Here is an 18,767-nt window from a genome sequence, read left to right on the forward strand (position 1 = left end):
GATTTCTATACCGCCCTATCCCCAAGGGGCTCTGGGTGGTGTACAACATAAAATCAATACAATATTAAATAGGGGAGCAAACCATACAAATCCACAACAACAAAATACATAGGCTCCATCAATTTAAATAATCATTAAGACTTACTAAAATTCCATTTAAAACAGCTATTAATACAAGAAAAGGCATCCAATAAACCCATTTTTCAAACCTTCCCCCAAAAGGGGGAATGGCTAGACCCCTCCATAGGAGGGTTACCCAGATGTAAAGGGCAGAAGAGCAGAAAGGGGGGCTGTGCAGAATAGCTGTGCAGCTATTTTACTGTGCAGAATAGCAAAATCCACTTTCAAAATATTGTGAAAGTGATTGAATATGCATTATTTTGTATGTGCAGAAGGGGCCTTAGTGTTGCAAGTGTCTATCCATGTCTGAACTTCCTGTTCCTGTTCGCCTGTGACCCCTAACTGCAAATGTGGACTCACAACATGATAGCAATGATTCATGTTATGAGTAGCTCTGAATATGTACTGAAAATATGAATTCTGGACATGATAAAATGATTTTGGTTCCTTCTTTGACTACTAGCGTTGACAGGTCCCCTCTGGCTATTGTTGGTGTATGAGGGGCATGGTTGCCAGATCTAGGATGGGAAACTTCTGAACATTTGGGGAGGGAAACAGGGGAGGACAGAAACCTCAGTCCACCATCCAAAGCATCCATTTTCTTCAGGGGAACAGTAGTCTGGGGACAAGTGATAATTTTATAGGATCAACAGGTCCTACCTACAGGATGGCACATCCCAAATGATTACCCTCATCTATCTTTTCAAATCTAGTTGCTGGTAAATAACATTTTTTTAAAGGAATTATTAATATCTGGATAAAAATCACTATATCAAAATGTTATATCAAAAATATGTTAATATCATTTACATACAAAAAAAATTCTTTGGTTTGATCCAGAGGAAGAACTTTGCTAGAAGCAAAAATAAAAGCAAATCTTATGGCACCCAGGTTTATTTATTTAGTACAATTTTATACCACCCTTCCTCCAGATAGAACAGGTCAGAATACATGGTTCTCTTTCTTTCTTCTATTATCCTCACAACAAACCTGTGAGGTAGATTACTCTGAGAGGCAGTAACTGTCCAGAGTTACCCAGTGAGTTTCATGGTGGGGACTTCAATTTGGATTTTTTAGATTCTAGTCATGCACCCTAATCACTACACAGTACTGATTCTCTGACTTATATATATGTGGGTATGGGGAGGGGAAAGCAAGATCAAGGTGCCATGAAATGTAGAAACAACATGACAAAATATAATTGTGTAAAATTCAAATCTAATCAAGAAAAAACCCATGATTTTTACATGAGATTTCTATCTATACTTCCTGCATTTTTTGCTCCTTCAATTTGCTTAAACCCACCTGCCTCCCACAATACAATAACTGCATAGTTAGGATCCCCTAACTTCATCTAAAAGAAGTGGGCGGTCTAGCCCATAAGATCTTTTGCTGGCTGAACTAAAATGCTTATAGTCATTAGTGTACCAGATGACTCATGTTTATTTCTGTTCGATCTGTATTCATGATTAAAGTCTATAACAGCCTTTCATATCTTCTAACCTTGCATTTACATTGCGTATGAAAATGAAATGATTTAACTTTTATAAATACCCACATATTTTTCTAACGTTTACTGTGTATGAAATACCCAGCTCAGTATCTATGTCTGAAAGATAAATATTTTTCCCTACAAATGCATATTTCTAAGAAATACATACAACTATGATAGCTGTCAATAACTGGCAGCAGACAGATGAAACAAAGTAGACTGAAGCCAGGGATAACAGTTTGAACTAATTTGATCCTAAACAAATGCTATAGTTTGTATTATCTTTGAATTAAAGATTACCAATGATAGCTAATAGACAGTGATATATTGTTAGGCCTTGACTTAATTGAAAGGCATTAGCAAGTTTAGGTGATTTATCACACCAAATAGATATAAAACAGGGTTACCCCTATTCTATCTAAGCTCCTAGGAAGATCTGCAACATGCTACACATATCTCCTCCTTGTAGACAGCTCCAATGACACAACTTCTAAAGTGGCCAAATTTTGGGCTGAGAACTTGTCCCTAAGAAAGCAGATGTTCCAGATGTTTTAACATTTTATGTATAATTAATTACAGCCCAATATGGTCATGAAATTTAATTGTGTGTATTAATTTTATATTAGTTTGTAAATGATTCTGTTAAACTGATGCTGACTGATCTTTTGACAGCAATAAATGCTGACTGATATAGATATAAAATTGGGGCAAGATTGCATGCTTCAGAATTTGGAGAAAGGGCAGACAGCTAAAAAAATTAGCAGATTGAATTTGGATGAACACAGAGAATTTACCTGGAGTTAGCTAAAATGGTTGCATTCTTTGAAATACAACAATTGTCCTCTCCGGATCTGATGCTTTCTGTAGGAATCTCTACTCTGCTTCAGTTCTTCTAAACAAACAGATAATAAAATGTGTATGCTTCAGAAGTTTGGTGCCTGAGATGTGGTAAGAGTTTTTATTTACAGAACTTGGGGCAAGAAAGTAACTTTGTCTCCAACTTTTTTGAAACACTTTAGGATATACCCCTCCTCATCATAAGGGTATGTTTGCTTAAAGGAGAAGCTGGGGGAGAAATGGGGCCGGGGGGAGAGACTTGGGCAACTGTGATAGATCCTACATATTCTTTAACTGTTCAGGCAGAGAAACCCCTCACTGACCTAGCTTGTCAGATTATTCCCATATGATATGGATTCCTATGTTTCTTATAAGATGGCTCTCTTTGCCCTGGCGGCTAGGAAACTACGAGCAAAGTATTTAAAGCACTGTTTGAACTGATGTTTTAAAGTACTGGAGATTAACTTAGATGAGCTGAAGAAGCTGCAAAAACATCTGGCGTATTTGATGGGGCATTTTAATTTAGAGATTGCGAACACTAATAATTTATATTTTAATGTAAAACTAAATTATTGTTTTAATTTAAATTATTGTTTTAACTAAGTTACTGTTTTAACTGCATGTATTTCTGCATTGTTATAGCCAATGGCTCATACAATAAACACTTGACTTGACTTGACCATATGAGGTGCTTCAGAAATGGTAGCATTTGTTATTATAAAAGCACTTTCCCTTAGCCCTGTGACTGACTCTGAAGGTGAAGGATGCCCATTGATTTAAACCTTTTCTAAGCAAATCCCTCAACACAAAATAAAAATACTGAGGCAGATTTCAAACTTAAACAGAATAAAAGGTTAATTAACAGAGAGGAGATGAGAAAAAGAAATGATTAACTTGGTGATAAGGAATGCATTAGGCAAATAAGACTGGAGAAATACATATACACTAGAGCAGTGTTTCCCAACCTTTTCGAGGTCAGGGTACCCTTGACCTCACTCTTCATATCTCACGGTACCCCTGCCATCCCCCCCACCTTCCCCTCCCAGGGTGAAGGAAAGCACTGGGGTTGGGGGAAAGTGGCTGCTGACCTTGCAGCAGGCCTTGCCCCCTGGGCCAGCTCATGACCTTGTCGGTGCCGGTGGGACACCGCAAAAATGAGGGGGGCTGGTAGTGTTTCTGCAGTACCCCTGGGACATGCTCACGGCACCCCAGGGTACCATGGTACCCTGGTTGAGAATGGCTGCACTAGAGTTTGGCACAGAGGTTCAGTATTTAGTTTTTCAAGCACAGACTTAGTACTTATTCAGTTTCAGTTCTCAGCTGCAGTTCAGCTTAGATGTTATATAGTTATTTCTTAGATGGCATAGTTTCTTAAACTTAGATGTTCTAGCTAACAGCTTGTTCATTTACCAAGGGTTCTAACAGGCTTGGTACATATACTCAGTGCTCTCACTGAGCCCTCACAGTTAAAAAAAACCCTCAACTAAAACATAAAATATTCTACTGAGCAACACCAAGCTAAACCCAGTACCCCAGACTAACTGGTACACTGGAATTTTTCCCTCGCTAGAAGATATTCCTTACTAGTTTATATCTAGTAAGCCCTCCGGGGATAGGGCGGTATAGCAAGTTTAATAAATAATAATAATAATAATAATAATAATAATAATAATAATAATAATAATAATAATAATAATAATAATAATAATAATAATAATAATAATAATAATAATCTACATGGCCTTCAGCTTAACCGCTCAATAAACCCCTCCACCTGTTCTCTCTGTCAGTGTATCTCAATGCTTTCAGTAGAGGTCACAGGCTGATAATTAGCCGAATTAGTTACACACTTTGACTAAACTACTCCCTTCAGAGATGTTATGCTTTAAAACTCAGTTAAGGCACTGTAGCTCTTAACAGAAATTCTAAAGACCAAAAGCCTCTTCAACTGTTGTGTCAGTGAGTTCACTTCCTCCATCTCTGCATCATCTAGCCATCAGGCCAATCAGAGTGCAAGATGCCACAGGCAATCAGGTGGCTTCTCCTGTTCCTGGGCCTTTATGCCTCACTCTGAATGTAAACAGTGCTTTCCTTAAGACAAAAACTTTAAAATTCACTTTTCTTCACTTTTCTTAGTAGCAACTCTTCAAGATTTGTGTTTTTAGAACTTTCTTCTGAAAGCAACTTAGAAGCTCATCCTTCACTAGTCAGTAAGATAGAACATACTGAGCTAGGTGGAACAATTAATTGATTTAATATAAATCATGTGCATATGCCTTGTGGTATGTTTAAGTTCAGAAATTACTCCATTAAATTCTCTTTGCTCACACACTCTAGAATGGAGACACAAGGCACAAATATGGGTAGGCTTATTAAAACTGATCTGCAGCAAAATATTAATTCTATTTAACTTCTAACACTTGAACTTAGGTGGGTCAGCTAAAAGTAGTTCACTAAAGGCTGCCTGAATAAGCAGCAACCCCACTCAGTGCAGCTTATGCTGCCATCCCATGATTTCCATTGCCTGCACAAAACACTGCTTGAAGTTCTGAGCCCCACTACATCTTTAGATGCCATACAGCAACTATAGTTCAGCTGAATGCTGCTCAGCACCATAGGCGCTTGCTCTTCATGCCTCCTGGCAGTATAACCAATAAGCAGCTGGCTTGGGTGAACTACCTTCATCAATAGAGGCCTCAGATTGCTTGCCAAATTTTCCCTTCTTGTCTCATATTAACCTGCACATTCCTGCCAACCTGGTCAAAGCCTGACCAGTCCTGGGACCAGGTATATTTAAATTGCATTTCCCCATTAAGACTAACATAATGAAGCAGGTGAAAAAAAGGGAGCCATCAGGCCAATTCAATACACTCTCCTCTCCTTCCCTCCAAATTCCTGCTCAGCCCTAAAGTAGTCAACTAATTTAATTGTCAGTTTTGAATGAGTCAGAAGGAAATGCTCCCCCCCCCCCCAATGAGGCTTTGGGGGCAAAGCTGCATTTGTTAGGTGCTCAGAACCATCCACTTGTTAGGCAAATGCAGTGTCAAATAGTCTAATATCTTGTGTCCCTTATTCCTTCCAAGAGAATTACAGGCAAAATGCCCCTTGTCCCATTTAGGGGCAGGAAAAAGAATTACTAGCCAACTAAAGTGAATGTATTGTATTCTATCCAGTATCCAAAGCAACATTTTTTTAAATTTCTTGCCACCTCTAATCCTTTCCCATTACTTTAAAGTTTTTTTGAGTTTTCTGCCTCCCAAATTCTCCACCATCATTTGGCTAGGGGGAAGATGAGCAAGTGCTTCTGAAGTTCTTATCATGGACTCTGGATCCATTTATAAATCTGAGGGAATAGGAATGAATAGTGACAAGGGGCAATTATGATACTTGAGCATGCAATCCTTAATTGAAATAAATCAATGGCAGGGAGGAAGCTAGAAAGAGAGGGCTGATTGAAGAGGTTTGAAATGGAAAATAGCAGACTCAATTGCACTCTGAAATGTTCCAAATAGATCAAGACAGAATGTTTTATCTTGGGAGGAAAACTACTACTCTGAATTTTTCAACTCTGAATTTTTCTCATTCTTCCAGATTTTCCTTGTGTTGGTAAGAATGGAGGTATTCTTGTAAAACTGAAAAAGTGCATAAGTTTCTGAAAAACCTCTCCCCTTAGCTGTAAAGTGATGATATGTTTTGAATATAATAGGGTCCTATACTGGTCTTTGTGATTCTGGGACATGAGGCAAAAGTTGAAGATGCCCCCCCCCCCATAAATGCTGAGGACTATGGATTAGGCAACACAGCTCCTCAACTGCTGTACACCCTTCACTGACGTCACTTCTGGAACTGTGATGGTGGGTGGCAGTTTCACTCATAGCCAAAAAGGTTGTGTTAGGGTCAATTTAGTACTGTGGGATCACCTATCATATTGCTTGCCTGGTCTAGGGAAGGGGTGCGCTTATAGGACAGTTCACAGTATAAGAGAAATAAATCAGTATAAATAAACAGTACAAGAGTAAAATATTGGGAAGAGTAATTCTAAGCATATGCAGAGGTACCCCTCTCTCCTACTATATGAGCATAGTTCCTTCACCTACAAAGTTAGAGCAAGTCTCAGATGTGTCATCTTCTCTGTCCCCTGCCCAGTGTATATCACATTTACGACCTCTTCTGTAATAAAATAATTAAAATAATCCATTTTGAAATTATTGCACACTGTAGGCTTGTAGTTATTTCACCATATTCTAAAAGTATTTTTAACTACATGGGAGTCCTTGATCAAATAAAGAATCCATCTAGTCCAGTATGTCTTTGTTATGGCATTCAGTTATCATGGTCCACAAGCTGAGTCTTCTCCCTTGTTCTTTCTCTAAAGCAACTTTCACTGGTACACTACCATTGAATATTAACCACCATGTGTAGTCAGCTATTCTCTGTAAAACTGTCTAATTTCACTTTAATTGCACTGTGCTATTAGCCATTATCACATCCCAGGGTGGTGAGTTCCACTCTTTCCAACAACTCAGTGGATTGGACAATCGCTACGTGCCCCAACTATTCACTCCTTGAATTTCACTGGGGCAAATCAAAGCCTGACTAGACTAGGGCAAATCAAAACCTGGTGCAACAGCCATGAGTGCCTCATCTTGCCTTCAAATTGCTCTTACCAGTTTCCCCCAGCTTGACTTTCTGCCTGGGCTGATGGGAAGTATAATTTTCATGATATCCCAAACTGCACCAGAAGGCTAAGAAGACTACCATTTAATAAAATACCCAATCAGTCTTGAACACTCATGAATGATGGCTGCTCAACACCTGCCCACGTGAATGTATGCCACCCATTATGCAGATACCACACACTCTCAAAATGCTGCTCGTTTTAAATTGTGAATGAACAGCAGTGAGAGTACATGAGCTGCTCGGCTTGAGAGAAAACAGACATTATAAGCAGGTAAACTCTATTTCTGAACATTAAGATTCTTTGAAAGCTTACCCTACACTCCATCTGTTGGTCTTTTAAGAGTCACAAAATGCTTATAGTTGCTGCAACTGACTAACAGGGCTATTTATCTAGCATTAATCTAAGCAACTGAACCACCCTTTCTCCTAGAGCACATTGGTGAAAATGTCTTCTCCTATAAAATCTGTTTTATTTATTCCACTCTTTGAAAGCACAGAAGTCAACTATCAAATAAGCTCATTTGGGTTTACAAGGCAATTTGATTAATATCCCTTGTCCAATTCCCTGAGAAATATATTGTATTTCTCTGAGTAATTAAGACAAGGCTGAGTTATTTAGGTAGTTAGGTAGTTGTTAGTGAAGCCCATTTGCATACCATTAACTCTATGAATGTCTTTGGTTACAGAGAATATAGAATGCCTTGCACCCCCCCCCCCTTTAAAACATCAGTGTAGTTGCCAACTTCATGACAAATTAAAGATGAAGTGATTTTCAGATGAGAGTGATCCAAATGGGTAACTAAGTATTGTTTGGATGACTGATGAGCTCTAAAGGAATGTACAGAAAACAAATTGCTTCTTCGACATCATGTTATTTATAACCAGTGTATTTCTTCCTGTATGGTATATTTCTTAAAAATCCAATTATAGTGTATGCATAGAGATTAAAAACAAATGCAAACTTTAGGTTATTGCTGTAAACTTGGAAATGATTTATTTTGACCTACTTTTTGGGAAATTAATATTGCCACAGTTTTGCTGTTATTGTTGTCTAAGTATTTTGATCTATCTATCACAGATTGGCACACTTGGTAATACTTCTGCTATGAAGAAGCAGCTAGAATACACATGGCAGCCTGTGAATTCTGCATTAAAAATTATACTTAAGAATGCCAAATTCCACTGCTAAACTGTATTGTGAAACTAGAGACAAATTTGTCTTAATTTGTATTATTTCTATTTTCAGAATTGGCTACACGTAAGAAAATTGAATCAATGGGTGAAACCATGGAGAAGGAAAATACACTTACATGAGATGGAAACTGAGAGGAAGGCCCCTTCCACACGTGCAAAATAATGCACTTTGAAACTTCTTTCAATGCTCTTTGAAGCTGTGTGGAATAGCAAAATCTACTTGCAAACAGTTGTGAAAGTGGATTGAAAACACATTATTCTGCGTGTATGGAAGGGGCCGAAGTGACTGGCCTGATTCCCACTGAGAATTTCTGTGGACAGAGGCAGAGGGGATTTTTTTTTGCCTTAAACCCACAGGACTATCTCATTTCTCCCAGGAGCAGTATTGGAGGGCATATATTGAGCTACCTTGCAATGCAGAGAACTCATGCTGTGTGAATGGAACTTTCCAATGCATCCAACCCCATCTGGCTCCACAGGAAGAATTGGGAGTGCCTAAGTAGCATGCTCCTTCATGATAGTCTAGTCGAGACCATCCATAGGATGGGGAAACTAAACAAAACATTTTTTTAAAAAAAAACCTGAAATGTGACTCCTCACACTCCAGTAAGTAGCCTGCCACCAGTTCCTTTCAATACCCAGTCAGACAGATATGAAGGGGTAAGCCTCTAACCCTCCTGGGACTAAGATCAAAGAAGTCCCCCTTGCAAGGTAGGACACTCACAAGGTGAATTTCAAAAAAAAACAATTAGTTTGATAGCTGCAACTAATGAAGACCAACGTACTAGAAGCCTCCTGAATTCAAATATGATACAAAACATAATTAAAGTGATTTATTAAAATTAATAAATTAATTAAATTAATAAAATTGATAAAATTGATAAATAAAAGAACAGTCAACACTGAGGATAAAATAACAAAGCTAATTTTAAAAGACTAACTACACAGTTATCAGCATATGTTCAGTTATCAATATGTTACTCCAAAGGCTGATTTCTATCAGGAGTCAATGTCCAAAATCCAAGAAACGGTTTCCTGTCAGCAAGACCCACCAGCAAGAGAAGGTACAGGATATACACCTGGGCCAAAGCTCAGGGCCAAGAATAGAGAAAGAACCAACAAGAATAAAGTTTCTAAGCTATATGTTTAGACATTAATTGGCCTGAATCTCATTAGCCAATCAAGTGTATGGTCAATGATGTTACTTGACCAATGAAACTGTTGTTGACCTTGTGACCTAGGGGCCAGAGAAATTTGCCAATGTGACCAGGCACTCTGTAGCTATGCCCTTAGCAAGGCCTTTTACCCACTAGATCATCTCAGTTGTTAATTAGATGGAATATTTTCTCACAGTCCTGGTGTCTGTTGCTGATTATTTTCAGTGGGGTGAACTGTATTGGGTTCCAATCTTCCTCATCTAAGGTGGATTTCACACAGCAAATATATAATGGGTTGTAGTCATTATAAAAGAACCTGTTTTCCTTTTTCTCGTTTTCCTTTTTCTCATTCTCATGCATGTCATGGAAACAATCCAGGTTGCTTTCATGCTTTTGCACGGAGACAATTCTCTCTCTTTTAAAAAATTTCCTGCAACACATGTATAGCTGTGCAGGCATACAGAAATGAACCCTTGCTGCCATGCTGATCATCCCACAATATGATCAGCAGCACCTGCATAGATGCACATGTGCAACATGCAAGATAAAAAAAGAAAAAAGGACCACTCAGCAACATCAGGGCAATAATGAACATGTTGCTATGGATCAGTCATACTCACTGCCCTGGGGAGAAAACATGCTTGGGAGACTTTGTACCTTGTGGGGCCCTCAGAGAATCTGCTGGGTGACTTGCACAACCTGCTGGGTGACTTGCACAGAATGGCAGGCAGGCAGATTCTCCTAGTTGGTGGACAGTGAGGTGCAAGGTAGCGAAATAGAGCACCTCTTGTCAAGTTGTTCACGCCGAAGCGGCTCCAACACAGGATTTTGCAAAAAGATTGCTGCTTTAGTGATTTTCAACAATCTTGGGTTGAGGGAAATAAAACAGGGTGAACTTGTTTTAGGGATGGGACCTGTGAGAAGTCACCCCCGCACAAAGGTTTGTATTATGCCCTACACTCATATTTTCTCTGTGCAGAACCAGTCTAAGTCTTTGCAATGATCAGCAACTTTCTGAGTTTCAACAGAAGAAACTTCCATTTTTGCTACGCCTCAGTCTAAACCATTGTCAGAATAAAGCAAGAAACTGTACTAAGTGATCAGTTTTTTGATCCCTTGAAGATGTCAGCCACAGATGCAGGCGAAACGTCAGGAGAAAATGCTTCTAGAATGTGGCCATACAGCCTGGAAACCACACAACACCCCAGTTTTTTTACTGGTTGCACCTTCTCCTGCTGCCCTACTTGGTCCAGGAAGTTTCTGGGTGATCCAAGTTTGGTCATGGTAAGTTCCAGTGTAGAATACAGAAATTCCATGATTGACCTCAAAAGTATTTTCTTGTGTATTGTGTGGGAGGGGCTATGACTCAATGACAGAGGATTTTATTTGCATGCAGAAGGTTCTAGGTTCAATCTCCTACAACTCCATTTAACAAATATAACAGTAAGTGATTTGTAAAACCTTTACTTGAGATTCTAAAGAACTGCTATTGTCTGAATAGAGAATGCTGACAATGGTCCATTCTGCACAGTCTAAATAAGATGTCCTGGGGATGCTAAAAAAGGTGTTCTGGGAAGGCTCTCTTTCTTTCCAAGAGGTCTTCAAGATGCTTAGCTCAAGGTTGTTGTTTTTTTGGAGAATGCTTCAAAGTGCACTTTTTTCTCCTAGGCCACCTGCCTGCAGAGCTCAGGGGACATCTTATTTTTCCTGCCCAACTGTTTTGCTCTATGGTCAGTTTCACCCTCAGCTTGTGTCCAACATTTCATGTGCAGCTGAAGGGATTTTCCCTGCCACCTTTTGCTGAAGGTTGCCCTACGACATTTGCTCTTCACACTCCAATTCTGAGCACCTTTTCAGTCCAAAAAGTGCGTAGTTGTACTTAGTCAGTCTTGCCAATTCTGGCAATATATTGTTTTCTATAACTCCTTCCAAGATAGCTCCTCCCAATATAAAATAATAAGTGTTACATACACAGGTTGAGAAAAAGACACGCACAAACACAGATTCAAGAAACCTAGGATTTAGAGGTTAAAGATAGATGAGTGTAATAGCACACGAATATCTTTAAAATGGCGATGGGGAAAATAACTCGGCTTGGCAATGCTTTGGGGAAATAGCTCACTTGGCAATGCGAGAGGCAGACTGGGAGGGGATCTTTTAGACTATGTATACGGGGAAGTATGGCAAGGAGCGTTAAGCAGAGTAACACAAGGAGTCCAAATTGAGTTTAAAATGTTTATATAAATTTGGTTTCAAAAACACATACAGGAAGATATGGAGGCACATGCACACAAGTTCTTAGAAATATAAAAAGGTGAGAAAAATAGGTTTGGATGATAGAGAGGGAATTGGGAAGGCAGCAGGGTGATACGTTACCTAATGGTTCCAATGCACTAGATCAGGGGTAGGGAACCTGCGGCTCTCCAGATGTTCAGGAACTACAATTCCCATCAGCCTCTGTCAGCATGGCCAATTGGCCATGCTGGTAGGGGCTGATGGGAATTGTAGTTCCTGAACATCTGGAGAGCCGCAGGTTCCCTACCCCTGCACTAGATGAAGTAGAAGGCAAGGATTCTATGCCAGCACGGAGATCCTGGAGAAGGACGATATCATGTCTCACACCAACTTCATCAAGGGAGGTTCAGGTTAGAAATGAGCAGTGAACTTAAGGTGAGCAGGGTTTTTATAGGGTGAATCGCTAGTTTGGCGGGAAAAGAGATCCTTTGCATTAGGTTTTGTTTCTTACAGCTGTGCTGGGTGGCAGGGGCTGAGCTAATCAGCAGCTCTATCTATTGTCCTAAACCCCAAGGGTTGGTAGCCAATTGTTTCCTTGATTACATTAGCAACACCTTGAATAGGTGGTCGGAAGAGCGAGTCTCTGACTATTGTAATTTAGCTGAGGCAGCGAGATTAAACTAGGGATGGGAGCATTTAGGAGCTTTTAGGAACAGCTGAAGGGGAGGAAGGTTGCAGCATCTTGATTCAAGGGATATTTCACATTTACAATTCTATTGACTGTAGCTCTGGCTTGGATGTGGACATCAAGGAGCAAATGAGTAGATTTATTTTCTACTGACTGTTTGCTATTCCTTAGGCTTGCTGTTAGCCCATTTTATCCTGCGCCACACCATATATATCTGTTAGCCTTAATATAACTCAGAAATATATCTCACATATATATTGTATTTATAAATATTCCAGCTTGGATGCGTGTTTTAAGATGTGGGGTGAATGGGGTACATAACACATTGTGCTGCTACCTTAGCAGAAATTTGGTGAATTCCAAGTGCAAACCATTGCTTTATAATCTTATTTGCCACCCCACCCCCTTTGCTTGCATAGCTATAAGAAGGAACCAGGTAAGATACCATAGAGTGACAAGGTGGAGTTGAGGGAAAGGTAAACAGGGGAGGAGGAGAAGAAAGGGAGCATCCAGCAGCAAGCCAAACATCTTGCTTAACCTTTTGGTCAGCTTGTTGAAGGTCAGAAAGGGAGGAAAGGAAAAGAAGGAAAGGGGTAGACACAGAAAGGGAAGTTGAGGACTATGGGCAGTGGCATTTCTACTCACCAAATCAGCTCGAGCATTCCCCTGGGAGATGGGATCAGTTGCAGTAGTGTGTGCATGGCAGTGAGTGACAGAAATCTCTTGAGGGAGAAGAATAGCTTCCAGAAGGTTAGCAACAAGTGATGCATGAGAAATAGGAGTACCAGCAGAAGTTAAAAATCTCTGTTGTTTCCAGATTACTCCAATGGTATGGACCGATGAGCGTTCCTATTTGCTGTCAATATAAATAGCAACAGAATGTCTAGAGGCAAGAAGGCAGGCATGAGTTAAATCAATAAGTTCAGCTGCCTGAGCAGAGCAAATATTGCAAGAAAAATTCATATTATGAAACCACATCATATCCAGTGTCACATTTGCCTGCTGTGTCCCTGAAGCAGGAACCATCATTGAAAAGGACCAAATCAGGATTGGAAAGGGACACATCTCAGAGATTAGGGCAAGGACAAGAAATTTCAGCAAATAAAGAGAGGCAATCACGAGGGAGGAGTAAATCAGGATCCTTCTCAGAAGGCAAAGGAAGCAGGATTAAGAGCAGAATAAAACAAATAGTAATAGCAGGATTTGTTAAAAGGGAGTTTTCATACAGTGATTTATGTTTGGAAAGAAGAGATGTCACACAATGAGAACCTGTAGGGTAAGTAGCTGTCCTAGTGTGAGGCTGGCACTTTTAGAAACCATCAGAGCAGCTACAGCCACAGCATGAATTAAAACCCAGCAGCAAAAACATTCAGAAGGGCACAGTCCAGAAAAATAAGCAATGGGCCATATTTGTGATCCCAAAGTCTTATACAGGACACTGTTTCATGACAGAAAAGGTGGAAGCCATGGGTTTCTTTAGAGCATTGAAAGCACAGAGAGCCTCAGGAGAATGGGAAAAAGAATCAGGAACATAATTGTGAAACTGTGCTTAGAGGGGTTTGGTAATAGTGGAAAAAGAAGGAATGAATTGGTGGCAGTACCCAGCTATTCCAAAAAACCCCAGCTAAGTTTATTTTATTTATTTATTTATTTATGTTTCAAATTTCTATCCCGCCCCGTCCCCGAAGGGCTCTGGGCAGTGCACAACATATAATGGATACAATCATAAAATATCATAAATAAACTAAAACTTATAAAAGCAGCGAAACTAACTACACATTAACATTTAAAATGTGAAATGAGTAAAAGCACAAGTATAGGTATAGGTGGCGCCCGATACCTAATATCAAATACTTCCCCCTAGAGATAAAAGGCGTCCGACCCCAATTTAAAACCTACCCCCATGGGGGGGGGATGGCAGGACCCCTCAATATGAGGGGACCCTGATGTAACTGCCCTAGGGGCAGGGCAGTAAGGGGGCACCATGTCAGCAGCTGGACACTCCAAAGGCCCGGTGGAACAACACAGTCTTACAGGCCCTGCGGAACTCACCCAGGTCCCGCAGGGCCCGGACAGCTGGAGGAAGGGTGTTCCACCAGGCCGGGGCCAGTGCCGTAAAGGTCCTGGCCCGCGTGGAGGCCAGCCGCATCATAGAGGGGCCGGGGGCCACCAGTAAGTTGGCCTCTGCAGAGCGCAGAGGCCGAGTTGGGACATATGGGGTGATGCGGTCCCGAAGTTGACCCTTGTTAGTAGAACTGGGGAGATCAAGTGGAGTCTGCTTACCATCAGAGATGAGGAAGAAACTGCAGACAGCCAGATAAGCACAGTGTATTCTTAGATATGTGACAGTCTCTAAGTTTACAGAGTTCAGCTAAAATATAAGGCACTATAAGGCAAAAGCTATATTTTTGATTATACTTTGGTTCACTCAGGCATATACCTGCATGCCGTCTCATTTACCTGAGTTATACTGTAGAAATTAATTATGCCTTCTCATTCACCTGAGTTATGCTGTAGAAATTAGGTTCCTATATATTGTAAATGACTGCATCAGAATACCTCCTCATGGGCCCTGAAGTAAACTGCCAGGCAACCCCTCACCAACATGTCAGTGCCCACAAAATGATGCTTGGCCCTTTGCTGTAGCGGTACATGATATCTCTCTGTTTTGTCATCCTGCCGGTGAAGATTCAAGCACCACTGCCTTCTTAACCTCACTGTGTCTTGACTGTAGACTTATCCTGTATTTGGAAGTCTACAATTGTCTGCAGATGTTGTCTTTTTAGATGCTGCTCCTGGAAAGGAACACCCATTTCCCTTAGATCATGTGGAGATGGACTCTTGTTTTTTCAGCCCCTTTATCTCAGTAGCACTCCAATACTGTGCCTTCACCTGCTACAACTGTGTGCATGTGTGTGTGATGGGGGGGAGGGTTCCATTTGAGATTGATGTCAAATGCAAATGCTGAGGTGGGTGCAGTCCAAAACTCCCTCACCTGTGTGACGTACATCTTTGGAGCAACAGCAAATACTGGCTTTACCTTGGCAGCTGCTCCACAGGGCTATGCCCCTGCAAAGGAATTAGTTCAACTATTGTGTGGTTAGCCATTCCACTCAGCATGCAGGAGGTCCACCCCTCCCCAAAGCACCCTATTTCAGGGGAAGCCAAGCAAATGAATGAGCTGCAGAAGCAACATATTAGGCCCCCTCAGCCACTCCTGGCCCAGACCACATCAATTCCCCTTGTCTACAGGTTGCAGAGGTTTGCAGTTTCTGCCATTCTTACTGAATTGCTATGCTACTGGGATTGGGTGCAGCAGGCAGCATTTTTTTTGGGGGGGGGGCTCCTAGCAACTGATGGAGGGAAAAGGTAAAGAGTTTAGGGAAACACAACCCCTGCTTACATGTCAGTGTGCAGCCAGTCCAGTGATGTACCAGGCCTAATGGGTGCCTGGGGGCATGACCAGCTCCCTGCACCCCACTTGGCTGGCTCCCTGCACCCCCTCCCTGTGCCCCATTTATGGGAGCCAGCAGGGAGGGTGGGACTTGAAGGTGGCTCAGATGGCCGCTGTGGCAGCAGGCTGGCTCCTGGGCCAGCCTGCTGCGGTGGCATCCAGCTGGGCCTGCTGCCACTGAGCCCCAGGGCCTGTGGAGGCCAGGGCCAGGGCTCGGCAGTGGGTGGCTCAGATGGGCAGCTTGGGAGGGCACCGGGCAGTAGGCTGGCTTCTGCACTCCCTGGCCTCCTGGCCTCCCTGGGGTGGGGTGAGGTGGGAGTCAGCCTGCAGCTGCAGTGAACAACTCAGCCGGCAAGCAGGGTTCCAGCACGGGGGGAGCTGCTGGGCATTGTCTGGGTTGCCGTGCCGTGGGAAAAACCAGATGTGGGGACCTGGGCAGCACCCCCCCACGTGATGAAACGGAGTCCTGTCCTTTGGGTCCTGTCTGGAGCTGGGATACCGTTTCAGGTTCAGAACTGGGAGAGGATAGCCATAGAGTGAGGACTCTGCTCTCTTTGTTGGGTGTTGCTACAAAATGTTCACAGTAATGATAAGTGCCCTCTCTTTTCTGTTCCCACCACCAGAGTCCCTTAGTGCTTGTTCTAAGTCTACACAGCAAGGAACTGTCAGTGTCTTGTGTGACCTCCCACCAGGGTTATGGGGTCTCTTGGCTGGAATTTTTATAAGGCTGGGGGGCTGTGATTGGGTGCTGGGGAGGTGCTGGGGAGGTACTTGTCCACTGCAGAGGAAGGAGGTGATTGGTTGTACTCTTAGTTTGAATCTTGAGCTTCTCAGAGCTTTGTGGACATCACTGCTATAGTGGAAGACACATAACACCCAACAGTGTACACACTCATGTGATAAGTAATCAAAGCCTCTATAGGCACTTTCGATATGCCCATCTAGCCCCCCCGCCCTGACATTTATTCAAGAACAACAAGTTTCTCCATGAAATTGACAGAATTAAGACTAATTCTTGAAGCTGTTCACATCCAATGGCTTCCTTGTGAGAAACACCTGGAGGAATGGGACTCTTCTCCTATCACAAAACAAAACATCCAGATAAAGCAATACATTAATGAAAGAAATCAGAACAATTAAGGTGTGATGTTAGTCGCATTCTAATTAAAATGTTCAAATGTGACAGTAGAAGTCTAAATCACGAAGTTATCAGCTGTTGAACTGTGTCCTTTGCTAGCCTGTCTTGGAACACTAGCGGACTTTATGAAGTCGGCCACTAATTAGAGAAAGTTTCACAAGAGGCGGATTGAGTGGCTAATGATACTCATTAATCACTATAAGATTTTGATTTCATTTTCAAGAATGACAGTGAACTGAAGCCTAAGCAAATAATGTGTCTGTAATTAGAAGCACACCAGCTGAAATGGACAAAGATTAAAGTACGAAAAAATGAGTCAACTCAGTCAGCCACATTTTTTTCCTCTGTGAGAAAGATGCTAGGGGGTAGAGATACATTTTGATAGCAATATGTTATCTGCATACAATAATCTGAAATCATGCAAACACACAACTACACAGTTGGCAAAAATTTTACCAAATTAGAGACACAGTCAGAGATAATTCATATATTCATATGCATTGCTTGATCTCATTATTTGATAACTCACCTGCAGGTGTGAACTGTCTTCACTGAAAATGTGTTGAATCTGTGATGTCTACTTCTGTGGAGGAAGCTCTGTTTGTGGTGTTTGTACAACAGGTTACTGTTCCAGAAATTAATGTATATCAGAAGGTAAACTGAAAGCATAAAGAAAAAGGGAGGGAGAGAGGGAGAGATTATTATTATAATTTTCTCCTACATCCAGAAATTGGAGTATTCAGTGAAAATCATTGCTAGTAATTAAACAACTAACCAAAGGAAACATTTGGTTCTGTACAATTAATCCATGAAATTAATAACCACAATAAGTGCTGATTCTTGATGGTTTTAAAAGAAGATTACCCAGATTCACAGGAAATTAGTATCTAGTACCTGTGGTAAAATGGTGCTTCTGTCTTCAGATGTACATTTTTTAAAAAACAAAATCTGTATCTGAGGATATATACCCAAGAACAAATATTCATCAAACTAAGCTTAGGAGTTTGGGGCATTTGGCCAAACACAGTCAGTGTTATGGACAAGAAGGAGCATTAAACTGACCCCCCTACCCCCCCCCCCACAAAAGAGTTTTTTATGTTTAATTTTTTTCTTTCTTCCCACAGATCTCATCACTAGAATTCCTCTTTCACTTTTTTTCTGGCCCAGAGAATTTACCACATTACAGCTTCAGTAAGTTGAGGTTTGTTAACTCTGATTCTCTTTGAACCCTGTGAATATGATTCTATCTATCTCCCTGATGGTATATTCAATTCTGCTTATTAACCAAAAGTATTTATATAGAAACCACAAAACCTGGTGGTTATATTCTAGCATCTTTTATTTGACTAGCCTTAACATCAATAAAAGATATAGTTACAATAATACAAAACTGTAAGCGAAATTAGGTTTTAAACTGGAATTCAGAAAATCAATAGTTATATTTGTGATATGTGTAGGGTATTTTATCTGCAGGCTGAATGTCTCACTTGCACCTCACAATACACAATTGACATGCATGCTGCTAAGGATTACAGGGGAGTGCAGTGGAATTAGTGGTACAGTTCTGATTCCAGGTTCCACAGAAAGAACGGCCTTCTTAGGCAGTGTGGGGTCTGATCTTGGGGCCTGGTAAACAGAAGTTGCAGCCAGACCACAGAGTTTGGAGCCTTACAAATGGGCTGATCTAGCAAGACTCCCATCCCAGTTCAAGTATAGTTCACCTGTTCTAAACAGCCTACCTGCACTTGGGGCTCATCTTACCAGGGCTAAAC

Source organism: Sphaerodactylus townsendi, linkage group LG08 (genome assembly GCF_021028975.2).
Source record: "Sphaerodactylus townsendi isolate TG3544 linkage group LG08, MPM_Stown_v2.3, whole genome shotgun sequence".
NCBI classification, from domain to species: domain Eukaryota; kingdom Metazoa; phylum Chordata; class Lepidosauria; order Squamata; family Sphaerodactylidae; genus Sphaerodactylus; species Sphaerodactylus townsendi.